This window comes from Spermophilus citellus (assembly GCF_964194105.1).
Source record: "Spermophilus citellus genome assembly, chromosome: 9".
Taxonomy (NCBI): Eukaryota; Metazoa; Chordata; class Mammalia; order Rodentia; family Sciuridae; genus Spermophilus; species Spermophilus citellus.
Genome location: NC_138191.1, coordinates 116,664,805 through 116,688,372, shown reverse-complemented (window position 1 = coordinate 116,688,372; position 23,568 = coordinate 116,664,805). Strand labels below are relative to the sequence as shown.

At 53.4% G+C, this 23,568-nt stretch overlaps 1 long non-coding RNA gene across 1 annotated transcript; it reads right to left on the bottom strand.

Annotated features, from left to right (window-relative positions):
• Positions 1-2,735: 2,735 nt before the first annotated feature.
• On the bottom strand, positions 2,736-23,200 carry LOC308656895. Its single transcript, XR_014023793.1, has 4 exons — positions 23,017-23,200; positions 21,231-21,350; positions 21,059-21,141; positions 2,736-2,807 (listed from the first exon to the last, which is right to left on the bottom strand). It is a non-coding gene; the product is annotated as an uncharacterized lncRNA (long non-coding RNA).
• Between the last annotated feature and the right edge of the window lie 368 nt (positions 23,201-23,568).

Sequence of the window (23,568 nt, the reverse complement as noted above, 5' to 3'; positions counted from 1 at the left end):
GACGCGGCGCCTGCGCGGGCCGGGCCCGGGAGGGGGCGCGCGCCGGGCCAGGCGCGAGGAGCCGCGGGAGAAGGGGCGGGGGGGCGGGGGCGACGCGCGCCGCCTCCTGTTAAAGGGGGAGCAGCGCCAGCCGAGCCCAGCGCGCCCTCCCCCTCCCCGCCCTGGGCCCCAGGCGCCGGCGCGGGAGAAGCCCCGGGTAAGCCCCCGCCCCGCCCGTGGCCTCCTGGACCGCAGAGTGAGGCGATCCGCGAGGCCCCTCCAGCGATACCCCAGGCCAGAGGCATCTAGAGCAGCCAAGGGTCTCTTGGGCCCTGGAAGCTGAAGCGTTTGCTCCCCGCGCCACCACCCCGAGTGCATCGTATATTGCATGTCCTTGTGCATGCAGACGCCGCTCCTGTGCCCTGAACTTTGCATATGCATACAGGTGCCCTACGTGTGCACTGCAACATTGCTTGGTTCGGTGCATGCAAATGCTACACGTATGCACGGTGTTTTAACATAGGCTTTGGTTCTGATCGCGTGTTGCTTGTTCCTGTGCAGTGGGATGCTATACGTGCACAAGCTTACAGGTGCCACATGTGTGCTGAATGCTGTGGGTAACTCACGAAGGAGCCACATATGTACACTGCAGTGTGGCATATTCAGTGCATACTCTGGCGTAAACGCTGCAATGTTGCATGTCCCTAGGCACGGGGATGCTACACGTGTGCAGTGTATTACATGTTTTCCTGAGTCCCTATCTATTCCCACAAGTGCCTTTCCCTGTGCCAGGGGCGCCCCCATGTTGCATCTGTTTGTGTAAAAGCAGCAGAGTTGCACAGACCCACCCCTTCCCCATCCTGGCACGGTGCCCAGGAACCATTGGGTGGGGCCTGAGCCCACATGGTTCAGGCAGTACCCAGGAGAGGCCTATGGCTCAGGGCCCTGGTCAGGCAGTTTGTGGCCTGGGCATCATGCCACCAGGAAGGTGGGCTGACTGGGGACACACCACGGTAGCCAAAACAAGTAGGTTAATCTGATGGCTCTGGTCTGAGAAGCCAGCAGGGGGCAGCTTTGCAATGAGGGTGGGATGGTTTCCCGGCAAACTTCTTGAAGGCTCTCTAGCCAGGAGGGGACCAATCCTGGGCCGGGAGGAGACTCCTTGGTCCTCCCAATCCCAACCCCACTTTTCCCAATACTATCTCTGGAGTTGTGTCACCCTCAAGACTGGGGCAAGATGGAAGAGCTCACATATCCCCAGGGGCGGTACCAGGAAGGGACAGACAACTCTCCCTGGTTCCTTTCCACTGTCCCTCCCCATTCAACAGTCAGTGACAGGTGTTGTGAACGATTGTGAGAGATTATCAACTATAATGGAAGGAGGTAATAAGGGGCGATGAAGGAATCTCACCTGTCACCTTAAGGTAATTTATGAGCTATAGGAAGCAGGGAGGAGGGCTGGGCAGACATCTTCTCTTTCCCTGTGGGAGCCCCGGGAAAACAGTGCCTTGGCCTAGCACTGGCAGGAAGGTTCCTGGGTTCTTGCTAGCACCCTCAAACACACCCCAGCATATCTGGGTCTGAAGGCCCAGCTGCACTACAAAAGCTGAGCCAGGTGGGCCTGGTCAGCTGCAAAACAGGTTGGGAACCACCCTAGTGCAGTAGGAGATACTGGGTCCCTTCCTTGCTGTGAGAGACAATAGGGTTGCTGGGGTTGGGGTCTCAAGGAGGTGGACAAAAGTGGGGAAAGCGGTCAGGACATGGGTTGCCCACAAGAATCCAAGGAGTGGCCCTTAGAAATCTCCAGGACCCTGTCCTCCAGAGTTCCAGCCCTTTCCTCTTCTACAGAGAGCCTGCCTCCTTCTTTATGAATATTCATGATCATTTGCATACTAGAGACCCAGAGCCCAGAGAAACCCAGGCAGATCTCTTGCAGATGTGATGCAGCTGGATCCCTAAGGCCCCCTCCCCCGCTTCCAGGATCCAGCTGGGTGAGGGGTAATAGGAGGGGCTGGCTGCAAAGAGACAGCAGCGTTTTTGTCTGTTTCTCTTGTTTCTTGGTAACCCTCTGACTTCTTGACCCCATTCATTCAGCCACATCGATGGATGGATGCCCTAGAAGAGACAGGTGGTAGGACAGAGTGAGGGACTGACACAGTTGGTACCTCATACCCCCAAGGAAGGGGAGTTCTCAGGGCAGGCTGGAGTGGGAGGGCTGTGGGAGCTGGGTGGACACACAGGACCTGCGAGGGTTGTGCAGAAGCCGGTGAACTAGGGCAGACCTGTGGAAGCCTCTCCCTGGAAGTGCCTCCTGCATCAGGATTTCCCACCTCCTTTCCCATGAGCCCCTGCCCTTCTAGACTCACTCTGGTGATAATGCCGCCCGCCCGCCGGCCTGGGAGGACTTGGAGTAATTACAAATCGCTTCCATATTCAAATCCAGCTGGTTGGGGAGAAATTACTTCTCTGAACAGCCCAGGCGGGGGTGGGAGGAACAAGTCTTAGCCCCAGCAGGGGCCTCCAGGGAGGCTGGGGCAGTCTGGGCACCCGAAGGGGTGCCTGTGAGCTTGAGCCCAGAGGGCTTGGGCAGACATAGCCCTATCCCCACATAGTGGACAAAGGACAGTGACCTCAGCCCTATAGCCCCATTGGGCCCCCCTCTGGAACCTCTAATGGGATGGAGGACCAACCCCACAGGGCAACTAGGGGCCAGGCTCCCCACCCTGCTCTCACACTGCCATGCTAGGTGACCTTGAGAAAGTCCCTTTGGCTCTCTGGACCTCTGTTTCCTTATCTGTGAAGTGGTGTAAACCATCTCAGCCTGGCTCCTGGAAGGTAAAAGGTATGGATTAGCAAGGGCTATGCCCTGGATAGGGGCCTTTAAAATAACTATCTTATTATCAATTAATCAGTATTTTTATTAACAGTAACAACCACCAATGCACCAGCTGGGAGGCAGCAGAGCCAGCAAAGCTCAAGCCAGGGGGCAATTCACGAGAGGACGGTAGGTCAAGGAAGGGAGCTCCCCGGCCTCACCCGCCTGGCCTCAGCCTTGCCTCCCGCTGGACCAGTGCCGCTATGCTTCGTTGCCCTTTAAACAGATGAGAAAATGTTCTTCTTTCCTTCCCAATGATTTATTTGGCCCAGAGCCTAGACAGGTTTCCCTCCAGCAAGTGGGACCTAGGAGTGCCCCCCTTCAGCCCCTCCCCACCATTGCCACTCAGCCAGATAATCCAGGACCAACCAAAGCCCTGGGTACCAAGACGTCCTTCCAGGACACCTATCAGGAACTCATATCCCCAAAGACACTCAAACCCACGTGACAATCTTCTCACCAAAGTCTGCCCAGAGCTCATAGGACCAATACTTCACTGCTGTAAATGTCATGAATCCTAGAGGGCTGTGCTAGAAAAGGTGAAGTGCCCACTTCACCTACAGGAAGTTCTGCATGTCTAGCTTCCATCCTTCCTGCTGCAGATGGATTAGGAACCTAAAAAAACAATCTGGGCTGGGTGTTTGTTCTGTATTTTGGGGAGGGAATGGAGGATTCATTGTTCCCTACCCATATCATTCCAAAGTTTTTTTTGTTTTGTTTTGTTTTGTTTTGTGTGTATCCCATTTATGCAGTACCGGTGTTCTCTGTTCCTTGGCCCCTTGGGCAAAAGATTCAGAAACACTTTAAGGTCCTGGGTGATCACACACCAGAGGATGTGCACGAGAGTTTACAGAGTCTGGCAACAAGAAGGTTCATTCATTCAACAAATATTTATTGAGTGTTTGCTATGTTCTAGGCACTGGGATCCAGTCCATCAGCAAGTTCGTCAGTTGCTTCTACCTCCCAAAATATCCCCAATCTATCTACTCTTCACATCCTCACTGCCAACACCAGAGTCCAAGCCTCCATTATCCAGTGCCTAGACTCTCCCTGACTTAATTGCTGGGCTCCCACCCCGACCTCTCTGACCCCAGTCCATTCTCCAGGAGCCACTGAGCCAACTCTTTCAAGGGTAAATCAGAGTGTCTCTTAAACCCTCGGGGACTCCCCACAGCACTAAGCACTGTGGCCTCCCAAACCTTGCAGCTGTGGCCACACCAGCCTCTCCAGACCCAGCTCTAGTCCCCACCTCCCCCCCACCCCACACTGTGTCCTAGTCAGTCACAGGAGTAGTCACTCTGAAAACTTGTGGCAGGGACTTGTCCATCTATTCAGAGCTGGATTCCCCGGGCACCTAGCACTATGCCAGGTACAAGGTGGCTACTCAGTCTCTGTTGAGTGAATGCAGGGTCAAAGGGCAAGTAGAGACCCTTCCCTCACAGAGCTTTCAACCCGTGACCCTTGATGGATGCTCATCAGCAAAAGCGTGTCTCAGTATCTCACATGAACAATCAGCTGAGTTCAGGCCACGAAATCACCTAGATCTGGATCCCTGCCTCCCTCATAGCAGGGATGGCTGTGTCACCTTCGACAGGTCTCTTATGAGGTCTAAGCCTCAGTTTTCTCTTCTGTAAAATGGAAATAATGATTCCAGCTTAGCAGAGCTGACATGGGTCACATGAGATGACAAAGGCAAGGAACCTCATCCAGGGAAATTCATGCCACTGGAATGAATGGGAGCCCCTTTCAGACTTACTCAAGGCGGAGGGCTATTCCAGGTTCTGGGGACACGGAGATTACTCCAAATTAGGGTTTCAGGCTTTACTCTTTCCCAGCTCTCCCACACTCCCCAAAAAGAGAGAGGCATAACAGCAGGAAGAGATAACAGCACAGTGCAGGGTGGGGTGGAGGTGGGGCACTGGAGCTGGGTCTGCTGAGATCATCGCAGATAAGGACACCAGGAGCCCAGTAAGAGCCCCAGGTTCTGGTTCTGCCCATAGGGCCAGACAGTGCACATGGAGAAGCAGGATCCGGATCCCTTTCCCTGCGACACCTCCTCTCCTTACTGGGGGCTTCCCTTCCCCTTCTGCCCTCCAGTCTGTGTAAACACACAGGAGCTCACATCTGCATGTCCTCATCCTGCCCAGTCTCCCAATCACATGGCTGTCTGGGGTTCACACGTACATCAGTTACCACGTATGACCCCAAACATGCACCCACCGTTTTTCGGGTGGGGGCAGCAGTTTGCCTCATTTATCAGTTCTGTCACCTCTTGCTTTGGGCTGGGGTCAGGTGCACTCCCTCTCAGGGTTGGCCTAAGCCAACAATTTGCTTCTGAACCCTAATCCCCACCTGCCTGCTGCATATCTTAAGGACAAGGAGCCCTGGCAGCCACTCCAGCCACACAAGCCACTGTGCCTGGTGGACAGGCAGAGAGGGTGAAGGTGCCTGTGAAGAGCTGCTCCCAGCTTCCTGCCAGGGGGATAGGAAGGACAGTCCCTTAAGGGAGGGGTGGGGACACTTTCCCAGGCATGGGGCACACCAGCAGTGAAGGACCAGTGCATTCCAGCTGCCTGGGATGTCCCAGTCCTCTCCCCTGGGCTCTGTGCCACCTGGATCCTGCTGGACTGGACTTGTGCCAAGCAGGACACAATGGGCAGAATAGGCAGGGTGGGGTGACCTAGAGATTGGGGGGACCAGCTCATGCTGCCAAACCCCTTTATGGATAGACACTGTGCCAGCCTTTCACTTATTGTTAAAATTAACTCTCAGAACAACCCTAAAATTGGTATGCCACCCCCATTTCACAGATGAGGAAACTAGCTTAGAGAGAGGCAGAGCCAGGACCCATGCCTCCGCCTCAGGCTTCATTCAGGGTTTATGCAAGACCCTGCCTCAGTCCTGCCTCGTCCTCATCCTCCCTGCCACCCCTAGAGGACGACAAGCTGTGGAAAACAATTTATTTCAGGATTGGAGTTGAGCTTCCAGAGAAGACCAGCTCCCTGAGGGTGAGAGAAGTGGGGCGGCCTGACTGCCCGGGCTTGGCCCTTTAAGAACAGGTAGAGGCTGGACACCAGATTTTGGAGGAGGCAATGTGAGTTGCTGAGGGTGTTGGGAAGAGCAAGGCACAGGACCACTGACACCCACATGCCTGCAGGCATGACCCCTTTCCTCACTGACCCCTGAGAAGGACACCTACCCCTCCTGCTTGGATGTTCACGCAGGATATGGGCGGTTTGCTCTGGCAGGGAAGCAGTTGCTGCTGGATGAGGGGGTGGGCTTCCTGTCACTGCCAGCCTTGGCATGGCTGGACCTCAGGGTGCCCTGGACTTGGGGGTGAGGCCTGGGATGGATGGGGAGGGGAAGAGGTTCCTGAGTGTTGTGGTTGGGGGCAGGGGCCCTGGGAGCCTGGCTGAGCCAGTGTTCTGTGTCAGAGTGGGAGTGAGTGGGGCTGAGCTCGGGTACAGGAGTGGGTGGTTGTGTGCGTCAATGTGTAGGGGGAGAGTCTGTGTGTGTATGGTGTGCCTGTGCGCAGGTTTTGTGTGTGTCTGCCCAGGCCTTGTACGTCAGGCGCCTGGACCTGGCTCTGGATGTCTGCTCCACGCATATGTCTGTCCGTCTGTCTGCATTTCCTTTTCTGCTTGTGTGCATGAACAGTGTAGAATGCCGCCACATGTGTGGGGCTGAGGTTTGTCTAGGTGAACGCGGGGTGTGTCACTGGAGTTTCTATGCAGCCAGAGGGTGGTACTTCCTTGTGTTTCATGTGTGTTTAAGCTCGTGTGTGGTGTGTGTGTGTGTGTGTATGTACAGAGGAAATGTTTTCAGACCTATGTGTTTGGTCTTTGCTGAGTCAGGATATGTGGCATTTGCTGGCCTGGGTGGGAGGTGTCCCTGTGTGTCAGTGTCTTTGACAGTCTCTGGTGTGTTTCCCTGTGTGCTGTGGGGAATGCCAGCCTGGTTCTCAGCTTCCAGTGAGGTCTCTGGGCAACACTATTTGGCATGTGTCTGTGGGGCTGGGTGTCTAGGGGGGGTGTGGGTCAGTGTGTGGTGGTCTGCAGGCGTGCCAGGGCGGCCTTGGGATTCTCATCTGCAGGGACTTGTGGAACTGCTTATCCAGGACACCTCTCCTGCTCCCAGGCTAAAACCTGGGCCATGTCCTCCACTGTCAGCCAGCTTGGACAGCCCTGTACCTGCATTGCCTCCCCTTCCTGAAGGAACCCTGAGACTGCCTATCACTTCAGGTCAAGGTCACACAGTGGGGACAGCAGGAGCTCCTTTTCCTATGTCGTCTGGCACAGCTCCCAGCTCACAAAGGGCCTCACGGCTGAGGCCACCCACTCATGGAGCCCTGCTGGGTCCTCCTGGACTGAATTTTAAATTCCACTTGCTGGGGCTGGCAGGCCTGCATAGTGAACTTCGAGCTAGTGCTGGCCATGGCAGTGGCAGGGGTGCTGAGGGTGGGCACTCAGCTGCAGAAGAGAGCAAGTGGATCTGAATTTCAGAGGCAGCTGGGCCTCCAAGTGCATCTGCGTGATGCAATAGCGTGTGTTGGCAAATGCGCGGTTGTGAGTGTGGCATGTCTGGGTACACTTGTTTTGTGACTATACCTTTGTGAGGCTGTGTGCAAACTCTTGCATGGGTCCTGTGTCAGTGGGCTTGAGGGTTCATGGGTGACTGCCACCGTGTGAATGACCCTGAGGGCTTGTCACTGTGTGGGTGCTGCTTCTGGGCAAGCCTTTGCATCTGAGAGTGTATATTTTTAGGAACGAGTCCCTATGAGTGTGTCTGTGCCTTTGTGTGTCCGTGTTCTGGCCGCTGTGTGTGTCTTTGGCAGAGTCGGTGCCTTTGTGTGCTTGTCTGTCTGTGTCACCGTGTGTCTCTGGAAGTGTTTGCACCTGCCAGGGTTGGTGTGTCTGTGCCAGTGTGTGGTAGAGCATGGCCATGGGCTGGAGGGTACGGGTGACGGAGGGGTCCAGGCCTTCCTTGTCCCCATACTGTGCCAGTGCTGCCACTGCCCTCCGCAGCAGAACGCAGGGCGCTGGCGGCACACCCGCCCTCTCCAGTGGCCGGTTCGGCGACCCGCGGGCGCTAGATGGGCTCTCGAGAGGCAATGGCCGGAGAGGATGGGCCGTTAGCGCAAGGGGCGGGGCGCGGCGGCGCTTGTTCCACCACCTTGCTCCGCGGAGGTCGCAGGGGCAGCCCATCTGTCTCGGGCAATGGGCATTTGCTGCCTTGCGGTCTTCGCATCTTCTGGTGGCTGTGCGGAGACTCGAGCCAGAGCACCCGGAAGACTGTCCTGTCCAAAGGCAGGGAGGCACGTGCACACAAGCACCTAAACTCAGAGGCACAGCGCCCCCAATTCCCTCTGACACGCACAGGAGTCTGGGACAAGCCCCTGACATGAAGCTCAGGGAGAAGGCCACTAATGCACACCCAAGAGCGCATGGGCAGTAAGGGAGGCGCTGGAGAGGGAAAGCTGGTTCAGAGCCGCCTCTCCTGACCCATCAGGAGCATTTGGGGAAGGGGTGGTGCTGACTCCTCCCACAAGGGCTCCCAAGGGTCCTGGCACTAAAGGTTTACTCCAAAAAACTTGCTGACTGAAGGAAAGAAAGAAATGAGCCATAGAGTGCAGGACCACTTAAGAAGTGAGAGAGTACTAGACAGGAGAGGCAGAAAGAGTACAGGCTCTGGACATGGCTGTGAGTGTGTGTGTGTGTGTGTGTGTGTGTGTGTGTGGCGGTAGTTTGAGGGTGGCCATTTGAAGCAGGAAGTGAGTCTGGAAATACATCACTGAGGGCCTTGGAAGCAAAACTAGAGGCAGGTTTTATTCTGAAAGCAAAAAAGATCTATGAAGGGTTTTAGCAAAGAATCAAAGTCAAGTTTGTTTAAGAGCCAACTGGAGATGGGTGTGGTGGCACAGGCTTGTAATCCCAGTGATTCGGGAGGCTGAAGCACAAGGATGGCCAGTCCAAGGTCAGCCTCAGCCATTTAGGGAGGCCCTAAGCAACTTAGTGAGATCCTGACTCAAAAAATAAAAAGGGCCCAGGATGTGGCCCTGGATTCAATCCCCAATACCAAAAACAAAGAAAGAAAGAAGAAACAATGGGGACAAATGGAAGGTGGATTTGAGGACAAAGGGACTGGCTACAGGCTGATTCGCTCATTCACCAAATATTTATTGAGAGCTTACTAAAACTGTCTAGCACGGAGTGAGTCAAACATACAATCTCAGACCCCAAGAAAATTCTAGAACTAGATCACAAAACTGCTGTGCTTACCCGGAGTTTACCTTCTAGTGGGACGGTGCAGGCAGATGAAAAAAATATATATATATACATACACACATGGAACATCTGTGTTGGTAAGTGCACAGAAGGAAATCGCGCTGGTCAGGGGTAGGAGAACAGGGGGATGTTTTAGGTAAGGTGGTCAAGAAAGATGTCTCTGAGAAGGTGACACTGAGCAGACACCTGAGGGAGGTGAGGACATTTAGAGGAAGAGCTGTTCAAATAGGGGAAATTGCGAGTGCAAAGGCCCTGGGGGGAGTGTGCCATTTACTCAGATGGAGAAGGACTTGTGGGAAGTCAGAGAGTTCTATTTTGGACTTGCTGCATCCAAGGTGCCTTCAGGACATCCGGTGAGAGTGACCAAGAAACAGGAGTGATTTAGGTAAAGACAGGGATTAAAGAGAATGGAATTCTAGGAATGAGTCAAAGGATAATTGCAGGGAGGAGAATGAGGGCAACTTGATGTGTAAGAGTCAATTTTGAGGACACTGGCTGCTAGGGATGGAGAATGGGGAGAACCATGTGACTAAAATGGTACCCCAGAATGACTCTGGTACCAATTGCCCCTTTTCCTGATCCTACCCTGCTGCCTGAGAGAGAGCCAGGGGAGCAGGCTAGGTTGTTGACCAGAGCCCCTTTCTAGATGGTCTCCTATGGCCCCCTGAGCTCCCACCGCCCCCATCCTGGCCATCACAGCCAGATTAGTGCTTCCTCTCTCTAGCTTGAGGCTGGATCCTCATCACTGTGCAGCCCCTCTTAACAGTTATCAAACCTGGGAAAGAGAGTCTGGGGGTCTGGGCCACAGACCTCCCAGGTGGCCTGTGAGCCTGTCTCCCTTTGCATTGGGATTTGGAGGTAAAGATGTACGCAGGACCCTCCAGCATGAATGTGACCAGAATCTCTGGAGTGATTTCATCACGCTCAGATGGGTTCAGTGCTGTGCTGGTGTCTGTTCAGAGACTGGCTCGGTGGCTGGGAAGATGCAGCCCTAATCTGTAGCATCTGCCAATTCTCAAGGTGTAAATCCTCCCACAACAGCCAATTTAAATCACCAATGTGAAGCCCACCGGCTGGCACAATTCCTAAAAATTTAACAAGCAGCTCTCACAAGCTGGGGTTAGGCGGCTCTAGCATCTTCTTTTCCAGAGAGATGGGAAGAGGCGGGGAGCTTGGAGTTTGGGTAGGGGGTCTGCCTGTCAGTGGGGGAAGCAGAAAAGCCAGGCTTTCCAACCCCATCTTCCCTTGAACACCCAAGTCACTCCCCAGGGAGAAACCCTCTAGCTTCTTGTAGGCCTCCCTTGCATCTCTGGCTCTAACCACTTGGCACCCTGCTCAGACCCTCTATCCAATGCATTCCCTACTCAAAAGGCAGCCTGGTACCCACAGCCCCACCCACTTTCTCTGCCTACTCTCTTTAGAAAACAGATACCAGAAAGCCACAGGCTAAGTCACTGTGACCCACAGCTATGTCACTGTAGACAAGTAACCTGAATGTCTGGCGCAGCTCTGCCACCAACTCCCAAGAGGTTCCTGTGTCCTCAGCTTTCCTATCTGTGAGATGGGTGGGAAGTGCCAGCCTCTCCAACAGCCCTTTCAACTGTGATGTTCTGCAATTACTGTCACTCCCCGTCTCAGCCCTGATGGCAGCTCAGAGCCTCCTCTTTCAAAGACATTTCCCCAGCCTCCTAGACCCTCACTGCTCCAGTGGCCCCCCACTGCCTCTGGCTCCCCAGGCTCCCCGATAAGGGGCCCAACTAATTACATTAGGATTTCATGCCAATTAGCAAACAATTACACAGGCAAATTGGTGTCTAATTTGGAGCAATAACGACAGCTCCACTGGCCGAGGAAAGATAGCTGCAGACAAGACTGTTCACCCTGGCCTGGCCCTGTTAGGGCCCCTGCAGGATGGAAGTCACTTTCGGCCCTGACCTGGGCCAGAGACTGCAATCCTTGTAGGATCTTTAAGCAGCTGCTATGCTGATTCCATCATCTGCCCAGGCCTTCGCTAAGTGACCAGAGTAAAAGAAAGGAACCAATGTGGATGGAGGAGCGCAAGGAAGACAACAGGCTGGCTTCACAGAGTTGGTGGAGAGGAACTGGAGAGGCAGGGAGAAGGGAAGCTGGCATCAGAGCAGGGAGGACCAAGTGCCAGAATGAGTCAAAGGAGTTCAAAGCTAATGGAGAAACCAGCAGGGTCAACACCCAGGATGGGGTGGGGAGTTAAGGCTACAGGGTATGGAGGGCCAGACTGAGACCGTCCTTCCAGGGAATTCAAACATTTTCCTGGAGTTGTTGGGAGCCACTGGAGGGAGGAGGAGACTTGCTAAGGTGCATCTTGGGATCCTGATCTTGGAACTGACAGCCACCTTCAGTCTGCTGTGGGGTCTGATCTGCCTGCCCTTTTAACTTCTCCGGAATCCACTGGCCTTGTTCAGGACCCCAAGGACCACAGCAGAGCTGCCAGTTGTGTCTGCCTACCATTTCTTGTCCATATTTTCCCCAAGAAATTGCCCCAAGGTACAAACTCAACCATGTTCCTCCTTTGCTTCAACCCTCCATGGCTCCCCAGTGCTTTCAGAATAAAGGTCAAGGTCCCTCCCCTGACATCACTGCTCTTCACCATCTGACCTTTAGGGACCTGCCAGCTTTCCCTGCTCTCCACCTCTGCATGCACCCTGTGCTCCAGGGACTAGACACCAGGCCCTCTCACAACTCCTGGCCCCTGACCACACTGTTCCCTTTGACTGAATCCCCCCCTCCCAAGACCCCTTGCTTTTTACCAAGTGTGCTGCCTCCCCAATTCCTCCAGGAAGGTATCCACTCCTCCCTCCTCTGGGTTCTCTGTAAACTCAAGGCACTGGTCACTCTGCTGCCAGGTGTGTGCATCCAGCTCCGCCTGTCCCAGCAGACTCGGAGCTGCTCTGGGGCAGGGTCTGGATTTACCCCACATCTCCTCCATCCAGCACCAAAAGTGAAAGAACAAAGCTGATAAAGGGGTGAGGTAAAAGTATTTTCCCTTGATGACAGTGGGGACAGTAAGGCAGGAATCCTGAGAAATATTCAACCTGGGGAGCGTCTCTCTTAGAAGGAGGAGTGAGGTCCACTTGCAGCCCTCTGCCCGTTGGAGCCAAGCCCTGATCTGCCCCACTCCTGTGGTTTCTGGACACCCACACAAAGCTCGAAGGTGCCCACCTCTACCAATGCCTCGAGGTGTTTTCATCTCTGCCTTCAGAGAAAGTCCCTACAGCTCAGAGTACCCCTGAAGTAATGGCAGCTCTTGTGAGGGCAGTGGCAGAGCAGACTGAACAGTATGAAGGACTGTGGGCAGGCTCGAGGAGGAACCTCCTGATCGTAAGCACTCAGCGGTCCCAAAAGGAATGACCCAGGCAAGAGAAGCCAAGAAGAGGCCAAGGATGGAACTTAAACCTTCCCGGAGGCAGGGGGATGACCTGGCTGCCATTCCTGGGAGCTTGGTTCTCACTCGGGGGGCTGCAACTCCATCGAAAGGCCCATCACTCACGTTAATTACCGAGAAAAAGTCGATTTCTCCTCATTTCCAGACTCCAAGTGACAGTATCATTAGGCTGGTAATGTGAGGAGAAATTGTGCGTGTCTGTCTTGGAACATGTCCTGAGCCAGAATGGGTGAAGGAACCCCCCCCCCCCGGCAGGGGTTTGTTTCCAAGATACTCCCACGATGTGGCAGAGGGCCAATCTCCAGAAAATATGCTGTGCCACTAGGCAGAGGTGCTCTCCGTCTCTGTTCAGTAGGCATACCAACCAAAGGCAGGGATAAGGAGCCCACAACCCACAAACCTTGTGAGATATGGTCAGAGCTGCTCTTGGACTTACATAAGGAAGCCAGGTATAGTGGCAGACATGATTGTAGTCCTAGCTACTTAGGAAGCTGAGGCAGGAGGATAGCTTGAACTCAGGAGTTCAAGACCAGCCTAAGCAACATAGCAAGATCCCATCTCAAAAAAAAAAAAAAAAAAGTCAGGCATGGTGGTACACGCCTGTAATCCCAGTGACTAGGGAGGCTCAGGCGGGAGGATCCCAAGTTTAAGGCCAGTTTGGGCAACTTAGTGAGACCCAATCTCAAAATAAAAAACAAATAAAAGGGCTGAGGCTGTAGCTCAGTGGTACAGCATCCCTGGGTTCAATCCCCAGTACAAAAAAAAAAAAGACAGTCCTCAGTTCAATGCACCCTGCTCTCCAGGAACAGGTTCTTTTCCCAGCTCCAGTCTTCAAGAGCTGAGGTGGGTGCGGCACAGGCAGGATGTACAAATATAATTATAGCTCAGTGTGATCCATGCATGACACAAAAAAGAACAAAAGGCTTATCCTCAGTAGTAATCAAAGAAATGCAAATTAAAACAATACAATACCTTTTTTTTAACCTATTGAAATTAATACAGGTTTCTGTTTTGTTTTGTTTTGTTTTTTAAAGACAGCAACTGTGTTGATGAGAACTGAAATCTGAGCCACTCTCAGACTCTGTTGACGGAGGGTAAATTAGAACAACTTTTCTGAAAGGCCATTGGGTGGTGGTGTCAAGAGCTTAAAAAACAGACACTTTGGTGCCATTAATCGACTTTTAGGAACTCAAATCAAAAAAAAAAAATCCAAAGATGTTAAAAAGACCCACGTACAAGGATGCTTATTGCTGTTATTTATAACTGTGAAAAATCACAAGCAACATAAATGTCTAGCAATAGAGGGCTGGTAAAATAAATTATGATACATCCGTATATAAGAATATTATGCAAACATTAAAAGTCATGTTCTTGAAGAATTTTTAATAACCTGGGGAAATGCTCACTATATAATAAGTGAAACACAGCAGGAAACAAAATTGTACATACAGGATGGTCTCAATTTTATCAAGAAAATATTTAATCAATTCATGTAAAGAAAGTCTGGAAGGAAATAAACTGAGACTTAATCTGAGAGGATTATGGGTGGTTTTTTGCTTCAATTTATACTTTTCTATTTCTTACAGATTTTCAGCGAAAAAGTCCTTAGGAAAGCATGCAGGGTGTACGTGGAGGGAGAAGCCGGGGTGCTCTCAGAGCTCGCAGGCTCTTCTCCAGCTTCTGCAGGTGCAGTCTGGGAAGGTGTCCTGCCCGGGCCTTGCCTGCTCTGAGCCCGGAGTGAGGAAGCTCTGGCCAACAGAAGGAGGCTGGTGTTCAAGGCCAGGAAGGTTACAAGCAAAGGCAGCGAGGCCAGAGAGATCCTCACCACGCCTCGAAATCCTCAGGAGCTGTGTGACCGGGGTAAAGGGCAACAGGTGGAGCAGGCAGGGGGCAGAAACCAGGCCAGGGAAGGCCTAGGCTGGGGGCTGCACTTTGCCTCTACAGCAGTGAGTGTTGGAGGGGCCTCAGCTGTGTTCTAGAAAGATCCTCATGACCAAAGAATGGAGGTGGGGACAGGGTCATGGGACCCAAGGCGAGGCCAGATGTGACCACCTAGGAACCAGCAGGGAGCCTAAGGCAGCTGGTTTGGGTGAGAGGGGTGGGCTTGGTCTGGGCCTTGGTGGCCAAGGCCTGTTGGAGCAGGGATTGTGGGAGATTTGACAGGACTCGGTGATTAACTGGAGAGGGGAGGCAGCGTGGGGGAGGGGAGCCTCTGTCGTGGGCACCCAGAGGGTGGATCACAGTGTCAGAAGTGCTTCCCCCACGGTTGCCCCCAGAAGGGCAGACTGGGGGCTTATTTGCTATTTGGCGGCAGAAAATCCTGGGAGAGATTGACCCCATGGCCACAGTGGGGCTGACCTCTGGCTTATCCTGGGCCCCTCTATACCTTCCTCACCTCCACACTGCCCGTGGGGTAGGGAAAAGGCCAGGGGAGGTAAGGGGCACAGGCGGGGGAGGGGCACACTCAGGAAGGCCACAGAGGGCCCTCCCTTGGACGCGACAGCCACACGTGGACATGGATCCGTAGAGATAGAGCCCAGGCACCCTCAGGGACCGAGTCAAGTCACAGGCATTGATGCACACCCAGGGACACAGCCCAACAGAGGACACTCCACACAGTCACACGCCCCACAGTCCACAGCCTCCCAGTCAGCTCCAGCCTGGGCCTCACACACAGGCCATTGTGCTCTGCCAGAGTCCCCAAGGTCCTCCTGCCTGTGCCACCCCACCCTACATCCCTCCTCCCTCCCCCAGGAGCACAGGACAGAGGGCTGTCTGGCAGAGGGGCCAGCACAGGGGACTGGCACAGGGACCTGCAGCCAAACGGGGCAGCCCAGCTCAGAGGAGGGAGGCCTCCGAGAAAGGGTTGCCACGGCAACAGGCTCCTGCAGAACCAACCAGAGGCTGAGATTCTCGGCTCTTATTTTTAGAAGTTGGGTCTGGACTGGTTGGCTCGGCCAGGGGCCAGGCTCCCACGGGCATGCCCGAGGGCACCCATACCAGAAGGAAGCCCCAAGGCTCAGGTGGGCACTGTCCCAGCTAAGTTTCTTCCACAACCTGTGGCTCCCTTCCCCGGGTCATGCCCAAGGGAGGGTCTCCTACTCCCCATGTTCACACTGACCAAAGCACCCTCTGCATCTAGGCCCCAGGGTAGAGACAGGGCCCACTGTCCCACTGCAGCCTGTGGATGGCTGTGGTTTAATTTACAGTGTGTCAGGAGAGGGAAGGGGTGGGGGCTCTGCCCAATTTGTATGGTGGTGTGTGAGGCTGTGTGTAAGTATCTGCATGAGCGCATTCGAGTGTATATCAATGGGGCTGCTCCCCCCTGGACTCCGTGTGTGTGTGTGTGTGTGTGTGTGTGTGTGTGTGTGTGTCTATGTTAATGTCCACTTCCACAAGGAAAAAGAGAGGGAAAACACCACCTCTAACCTTCATTTATGCCTGGGTCTCTTTAGAATGAGGGGAAGAAGCTAGGTGTGGTGGGGCACACCTATAATCCTGGCGCCTCCGGAGGCTGAGGCAAGAGGATCACAAGTTCAAAGCCAGCCTCAGCAACTTAGTGAGATGCTAAGCAACTCAGTGAGACCCTGTTTCTAAATTTTAAAAAGGGGGGGGGGGCTGGGGGTGTGGCTTAGTGGTTAAGTGCCCCTGGATTCAATCCCAGTACCCCACCTCCCCCCAAAAAAGGAGGGGTGGGGCAGGGGCGGAACAGTGATCTCGGGCTGGCAGGGTGGTGGCCTCCACACACCCGCCTGTCCATAACTTTCCTGTATCTGAGCACACAGCTCCTGAAGTGGTGGAAAAGCCAGAAAGAGCCCAAACAGACCCAGGTGGACCTAGCCTGAGTGAGGGGGGATCCTGGAAGAGGGAGCAAGCTGACTTTTGGTGACTCCTCCAGCTGCTGGGGATTTCTCTGTTAATCTGGGACTGCTCTGTTTGCATCTCATTTGCTTAAATTTGCATGACAAGGGCCTGGCTGGCACCAGAGTTCTAAATTCCTGGCCTGGGTAATTGTGTGAAAAAGTCTCTAGAGACCAAGCAGGAATCCTGGGGCCTGGGAAGCAGAGGCCGGAAGCTGCTGGGTTGACACTGAAGGTCCCCACCCAGTTCTAGGATACCCCACTCCTTCCCTAAGCCTGGTGCAGGAGAGTGGGATGGCTACAAGGATGGAGTGGGAGAGACGACAAGATTAAGAATTAAGGGCTGGGGTTGTGGCTCAGCAGTAGAGCGCTTGCCTAGCACATGCGAGGCCCTGGGTTCGATCCTCAGCACCACATAAAAAATAAAATAAAATAAATAAAACAAAGGTGTTGTGTCCAACTACAACTAAAGAATAAAACAGTTTAAAAAATTAAAAATTAAGTCTTTCCGGGAGAGCACCCCAACTCCTGAGAGCAAGGAGCTGGGCTCAGAATATTCCCACGGGTAGGAATGGTCTGAACTTAGTGAGGGCTAAGGTGGGAGGAGGACAGGCAACACACAGCAGCCTCTGCCCCTGCCCACCTCCGCAAGAGGGATCCTCCGGCCAGAGAGACTGGCCATGTCATATCCAGGGCCTGCACTTACTAGCTCCAGGACTCTGAGACCTGGGAAACAGGGGTCTCTTCCCTGGGGACCCCCCACTTTAGATGATGCCAGTTTGGCCCTCATCTGCATGGGGTGAGGAATTCAAAAGTAAAAAGATCCATATGCCCATAGAGTTATGTCCACCTTCTAGTCTGTACCTCAACCCAGGACCCCAGGATTCCCTGTTCAAGTAGCCCTAAGCCAGCCACCAGGGTCTTTGGATCTTCAAAGGCTGGTCATTTGCCAGGAGTGTGGATCAAGCAGGGACTGGAATGCAGGGTGTCCAAGGCACACATAGGAAGCCCCTGAAGCTGCAGGACTGAGCCCAGGGTGGGCAGAGAGGGGAGATGGGTAGAGGGCTAGGACCCTCTTTTGCTATTCTTGCCCTGGGTTCTTTAAACATTTGAGGTAGCTCTGAAAAGCTGTTTGACCTTGGTCAAGTTAGTTAACCTCCCTGTGCTCCTAAGTAGGGTTAATAATAGTTGCTGCCACCTCTGTTGCTGTGAGGGTGTACTGAGCTAATTCATGCAAAGCACTTAGGACTGTGCCTGGCACAGAGCAAGAGCACGAACGTGTTAGCTATTATTATCTATCATCCTGGGATTTGGCTTTTTTCCCTCCAGTTGCAGAAGAAGCACCTTCTCTTTCATTTTGAGAAACTTAGGATGAAGTGGAGTCTGGGGTTCTCCCTTCTACTCCTCACTCCACTCTCAGAGCCCAAACCTCCTTTTTCCTCTCCCGCAGCTGCACCTCAGGCCGGGATCCAGGAGGGCAGCCAGGCCATTAGACAGAGTGTAATGATTTATTTAATGTCCTTATTGGTTGAGTGAATCAATGAACAAATGAATGAATGAAAAACAAAGTTAAAATGAATAAAAGTCAAACTGAAGGCTCCGTGCGTGGACTGAGCAGGACAGCCCACCAGGCAGATGTTTTGTCTGTGGGAGCTTCAAATCTGTTTCCCAGACCATCACTGTTTCTATTTTCATTAGCTGATGGGTGACAGGGGAAGCAAGGGACTGGCTGGGCTCTTTGCAAGTCAGCCCTGGCTTTGGGAAGTGGCTCATCTCTGCTAGAATTAGAGTGTCCACTTGTGTCCTACGTCCTTTTGTGTCCTGTAGGTGTCTGAGTGTAGGGATGTCTCTGTGTCCAGGTTAGAAGCCCTGGGGCAGGCCCCATCCAGGTCTGCGGCAGGATGGAGGGAGACGTTGGTGAGCCTCATTACCTCCATATTTACACCCCGCCCCGCTGGTACAGCCGGCCTCAATGCGCCTGCCTGTCAGCCGGCGGGTTAGTGGTGATGGAGAGCTCTCTTGGGGCCAGCTGGCTCCACCATCTGACCTGGCTGGTGTTGGAGGCGGGAGACCTGTCAAAGGATGCCCCTTGGGCTCTCGGGCCTGGCGCTAAGCAAACCTCAGAGTGGAGGGTGTGTGGACACGTTTGTCTAGCCTGTGCTCGCCCAGATGTGGCTGTGAGGAGCATTCATGACTGTCTATGTGTATGTGTCTGAGTGAAGGTCTCCTCTTGGTCTGGAGTTTCTGTACGTGACAGTGCGTCCCACCAACGGTGGATCTTGGCCTTGGGCATTTTCTATGGGAAGCTCTGAGTAGAGGCAGGGGTGCTCTGTGAATTCCTGGCTCAGCTCTCAGTCGGGACAAGTTAACCTCAGGCCCATTTCTTTAGAGGGGTTGGTAGTTCCTGTGAGGGAAACCAAGCCAGCTGGGGAGTCCTAAAGCATCCCTGTCTGTCCTTGAGTCCCATTCCCTGGAGGTGGACTTTGGCTTCGAGCATCATCAGAAATCCTAGGTTCACCAGGAAAGCACCCCCTCACCTGCCCCAGCCCAGAGACAGGACACAAGCAAAGCCACTCTGAAGTCCAGTCACATGATTACCCAGACCTGGACACATGAACAAAGACACTCACATGTGTAGTCACAAATCCACCAGACACAAGCATGTGTACACACTCATGCATACAGCATGGCATGCACACACTCATATGGCCACATGTGTGTGCTTACACATAGGAACACACTCATAAAATGATTTTTTGGGAGGGGGTACTAGGGAATGAATTCAGGGACACTCAACCACTAAGCCAACTCCCCAGTCCTATTTTGTATCTTATTTAGAGACAGGGTCTCACTGAGTTTCCCAGGCTGGCTTTGAACTTTCAATCCTCCTGCCTCCGTCTTCTGAGTCACTGGGATTACAGGCATGTGCCATTGCACCCAGCTCATACTCATAAACTGACAAAGTAAATTCTTGCAAAGATGCACACACTTAGAATCCCATGCATGCAGACGTGCTTACATATGTATTCACATGCACTGTCACTTCTGTCTCTTCCCACCCTCACCCCAGTTCTCTCAGTCCAGTGCCTCACTGCAGCCCTTTGCATGCTCTTTGCAAGGAGGGCATCAAAGGAGGGCAAATGTCATATGCATGTGACCCAATGAGCATGAAACTGTGTGTGCCTATGTCTGTGTCCGTGTGTGTGTACTCATCAGATAAAATGTCTCATAGTCTGTATAGTTCTAGCTCTTTGAAAAACAAGGGGATGACTCTTTATGACGAGGAGCATGTTTTTCTGTGCATGTCTGTGTGTATACCTGGAAGGACTTATGTGTGGCCGTGTGTACCCACATGTGTGAATGGGAGTGAGTGACAGTGGGGATTTTTTATTTCTGTGTAACTGCACCTTGCAGGCCATCTCTTTCGTGCCTGTGTATGCCTGTCTACGTGCATATTTGCATATCTGTGAGTGTCCCACGCGTACCTGGCTCTGTGGTCCAGGCTCCATAGGCTGACTCGGCTGGCTTCACTGCCAGCAGAGGCTATGGCCAGGGTGGGGTCAGGTGAGACTGGACTAAATCCCCCAGCCAATGACAGTTGTATTTACCGAGCTCTGAGTAGGACATAATTGCTTCTATTAATCTTTCTCCGGTTGTTAATTGCTCACTTATCGGGTTGTGTATTATGCCGACTGTTGCTCTTAATTCGCCTCCATAGCTGCAGGTGTTTGCTGCCTTATTAACTGTTAATCGGCGCGGCTAGGGATAGAGATTTAATTGGCCCCCAGAGTGGGACACAGGCAGGCCAACCGGGCACTGCCAGGCTCTCAGCCTGTCCCTGGAACTCTCACCTGTGGAGCACAGGTGGCACCAGGGAAGGGGCTGGCCCACTGCCAGCAGTCAGCAGTCCTACACACAATAAGAGTCAGGGCGCCAACTGCAAGGTATAGCCCCTATGCGATCCTAACTCTTCCCAGAAGCCAACTAACCCATCAGAACCCAGCTCCTGTACTCCCTCTCCATCACCAACCTTCTACCAGGACAGGAGCCAAGCTCATTTATTTTAATTATCTGAACCTAATTGAGAACTAACGTCAACACAGAGTGGAACTGTTTTTTGCCCTTTAACACCTCTTCTGCTTTTTCCATGTGACCCTAGCGATCAAGGTCATAAAAGTTACAGAGACACTGGGAGAAAAGAGCAAGAAGCATCCAGCAGAGCAAGAGGAGTTGAAGTTAGACCCAAGAAGCACTTCCCAGCCTTTGAGAAGGTATCTGGAGCAGCTGGAGTCTACACAAAAGTAAGAGCTTCCAGGAGGAAGTTCTGCTGTCCCATCCCAGCCACACTTCTGCTTGCACAGCCCCAAGAATAGGGAACTCCTTCCCTCCACTGCCCTGCCGCACAGCTGCTCCTCAGCAAGTGAATTCTGCACACTGAGTTGACTTCTCTCCTCCAGACTGTTGTAGCAAAGGAGTCCCAATTGTCATCATGGGGAAACTGAGACCCAGAAAGGGTAAAGGAGTGGCTCCAGGGTTCCCCAGTCCTCTCTGGTAGAGGCTCAAGCCTTCTCCAATGTTTCTGCCCTCCACCTTCCCTGTGGCCCTGCTCCATCCCAGACATCTCAGTCCCAGAGGGTACCTTCTCAGCCGCCATCTCTTCTGCTCAGTCTTTAAGCCTCCCACCTCAGCAGTCACCGCTGCAGCAGCTTCTGGCTCCAGTGTCTTTGGGTTAAGAATGAAAGATTTTTGGAAACACTGGTGTCCCTGTAAGGATGTAAGTGGTGAGGGGACAGGGTCCATGTTGCACCAACCTGGCCTCTAGCCTCCAAGAAGGAAAAACAGGCAAACCAATAATCCTCATGCTGTGTCTGGAATCCAGTCTGTCCTCTCATCTGGAAGTTCTTCCTGGTGTTTAGTTGTCATATCTCGAGCTGCAAAGGAAGTTGATTTGCTTTAGCTGGGTTCTGAAAGGCTATGGACTCAGCAAGGGAGGGAGGAAGATACCATGAGTGCCTACTGTGTGCCAGAAGCAGGAATAAATGTGTGTAAAAGAGGCATCCTATTTCACCTCACATAAACTAGTGAGTTAGGGATTAGTAATCCTCTTTACAGAGAAGGAAACTGATCCATAGAGAGGGAAAAACCATACAGGCAGGATAGGGCTGAACTTGGGTTCCAACAAGTCTTGGCTTTGCTTAGGGAGCTGTCTTCCCTCAGGGATACTTGACTGGGTGGCAGTGGTCACTATCAACTCAAGCCACCCACCCCAAACCTGGGATCCCTGATGAGCAAAACACTCAGGCATGCACCTCCCACGTACTCATCAGATAAAATGGGAAAGAAGCAAAGGGAACCGTCCCGGGATAGTTACCCAAACAAGCTCAGGCCCCGCCTCTATGTTAATGACATGCAGATATGCAAATTTGCACAAGCAACTGCTCAAACCTTAAGTAGCAATGGGGTGACACAGGAGCAGTTGCTATGGAAATCCAAAAATGATGCCCCCCCACCTCCTGCACCAGCAGGTTCATAGACACGTGCACAAAGACCCAGGGTTCCTCGCTCTGGCGCCCAGAGGATCATGGAGTGGCAGAGGGTGTGAACCGGAAGGACCCTCAGAGACTGTGTCCAGCCGGGGGACGCTGAGACCCGGGGAAAGTCGCAGGAAGGGCACCATCTCGATCCTTGTGGGCCTGGGGCACCTTCCACCCAAACCCTTAGGGTAAAGGACGACTCCTACTCCGGCCTAGCAACGCGAGCTCCGCCCAGCGTTGCATAGCAACGTCCTTCGAGCCTAGCAACCCCGGCCACGCCCCCTAGCAACGTCAGGCCTAAGCCGCGCTCCCGGCCCCTACCAAAAGAGAGACGGGGAAGGGACAGTGGACTATGGCTAAAAGGTGGGTGGGGGTCACGTCACCCAGTCGCCGCCTCCAGACAGGCGACGAGATCCTCACATAGACCCCCCTCCCCGCCGGCGAGGCGTAAGAGGGCCGCGTTAGTACCCCCCTTTACAGAGAGGCAAACCAAAGCTCAGAAGGGAAGGCCCTGTCTGGAGGCTAGTGCTTATTCTTCCCGGTAGCGCAGCAAGCGCTTAGTCTCCCGGGGGGCGGAGGGGAGCCCTGGCCTGGGGGAGGGGTGCACAGCCCGTCTCCCCCGCCCCACTGCGTTAGGAAAACCACCCAAGTTGCGGACTCCAAATCGAGCTGCAGGTTTGCATAGTAATTTGCATCATTTGCATATAGTGCGGAGGCTGTGGTGCTCCCTTGTCCCTCAGAGCCAGATAAGTTCTCCAAGGAGCCCTGCTACCTTCCCTGGTTCACCTGTCGATCCCCCTCTCCCTGCCCCCCACCTACAGCCCCCCCCCCGCGCCCCCGCTTCCAACCCCTTCCACTAAGTTCACTCACCCCGCCCCCAGCTCAGCCTCTGTCCTGCCAGCCCCGACCTCCATCCCAAGGCCGAGGGCCCCCTCTGCTGTCGGCCGCGGGTAGGGCAGCCGCAGAGCTCAAGGGGCAGGGAAGAGGGAAACCACCGTGGCCCCTTCCTTCCCAGTCCATCAGGGTCCAGAGCGAGGTGGAAACGTGGGTAGAGGATACATACCTTTAGTCTCTGGAGCGAAGGGGGGGGTTCTGCAGAATTCTCTCCCCTTGGCCAGCCCCTGCTTCCCCACACTGGGCTGGCTAGCCAGGGCAGCTAGTTCTGAGGTCAGTCTTCAGACTCAATTCTCTTTATCATTAGAGCTGCTGTGACGAGCTCATTGCAGGGCCAAGGCAAGGTAGCACCGCCCAATGCTAGGCAATCAGACATATGGACGTGCATAAGGACACACATGCATGCACAGGGACACTCAAAGATACATACACACAGGAATATGGTGGCACTTTGTGGTACCCCTCATCTATCCAAAGGAAGAAATCTTGGTCACTAAGAAGCTTAAAAAAACATTGAAATTTGCTCTCCTTTTGCTCCTTAGCAATTTCCATGTCTGTGCACCTTCAAAAGCCACTGCCCACTTCTCTCCCCCCCACCCCAGTCCTGCCTTTTCCCACTGCCTGTTCTTCCCCCTAATCAGAATACTTGCAGAATGCTTCTAGAAACTACCCAGGGCAACAGCTTTTCCCTGGGGCAAAGTGATGGTTCCAAATTCCAGAC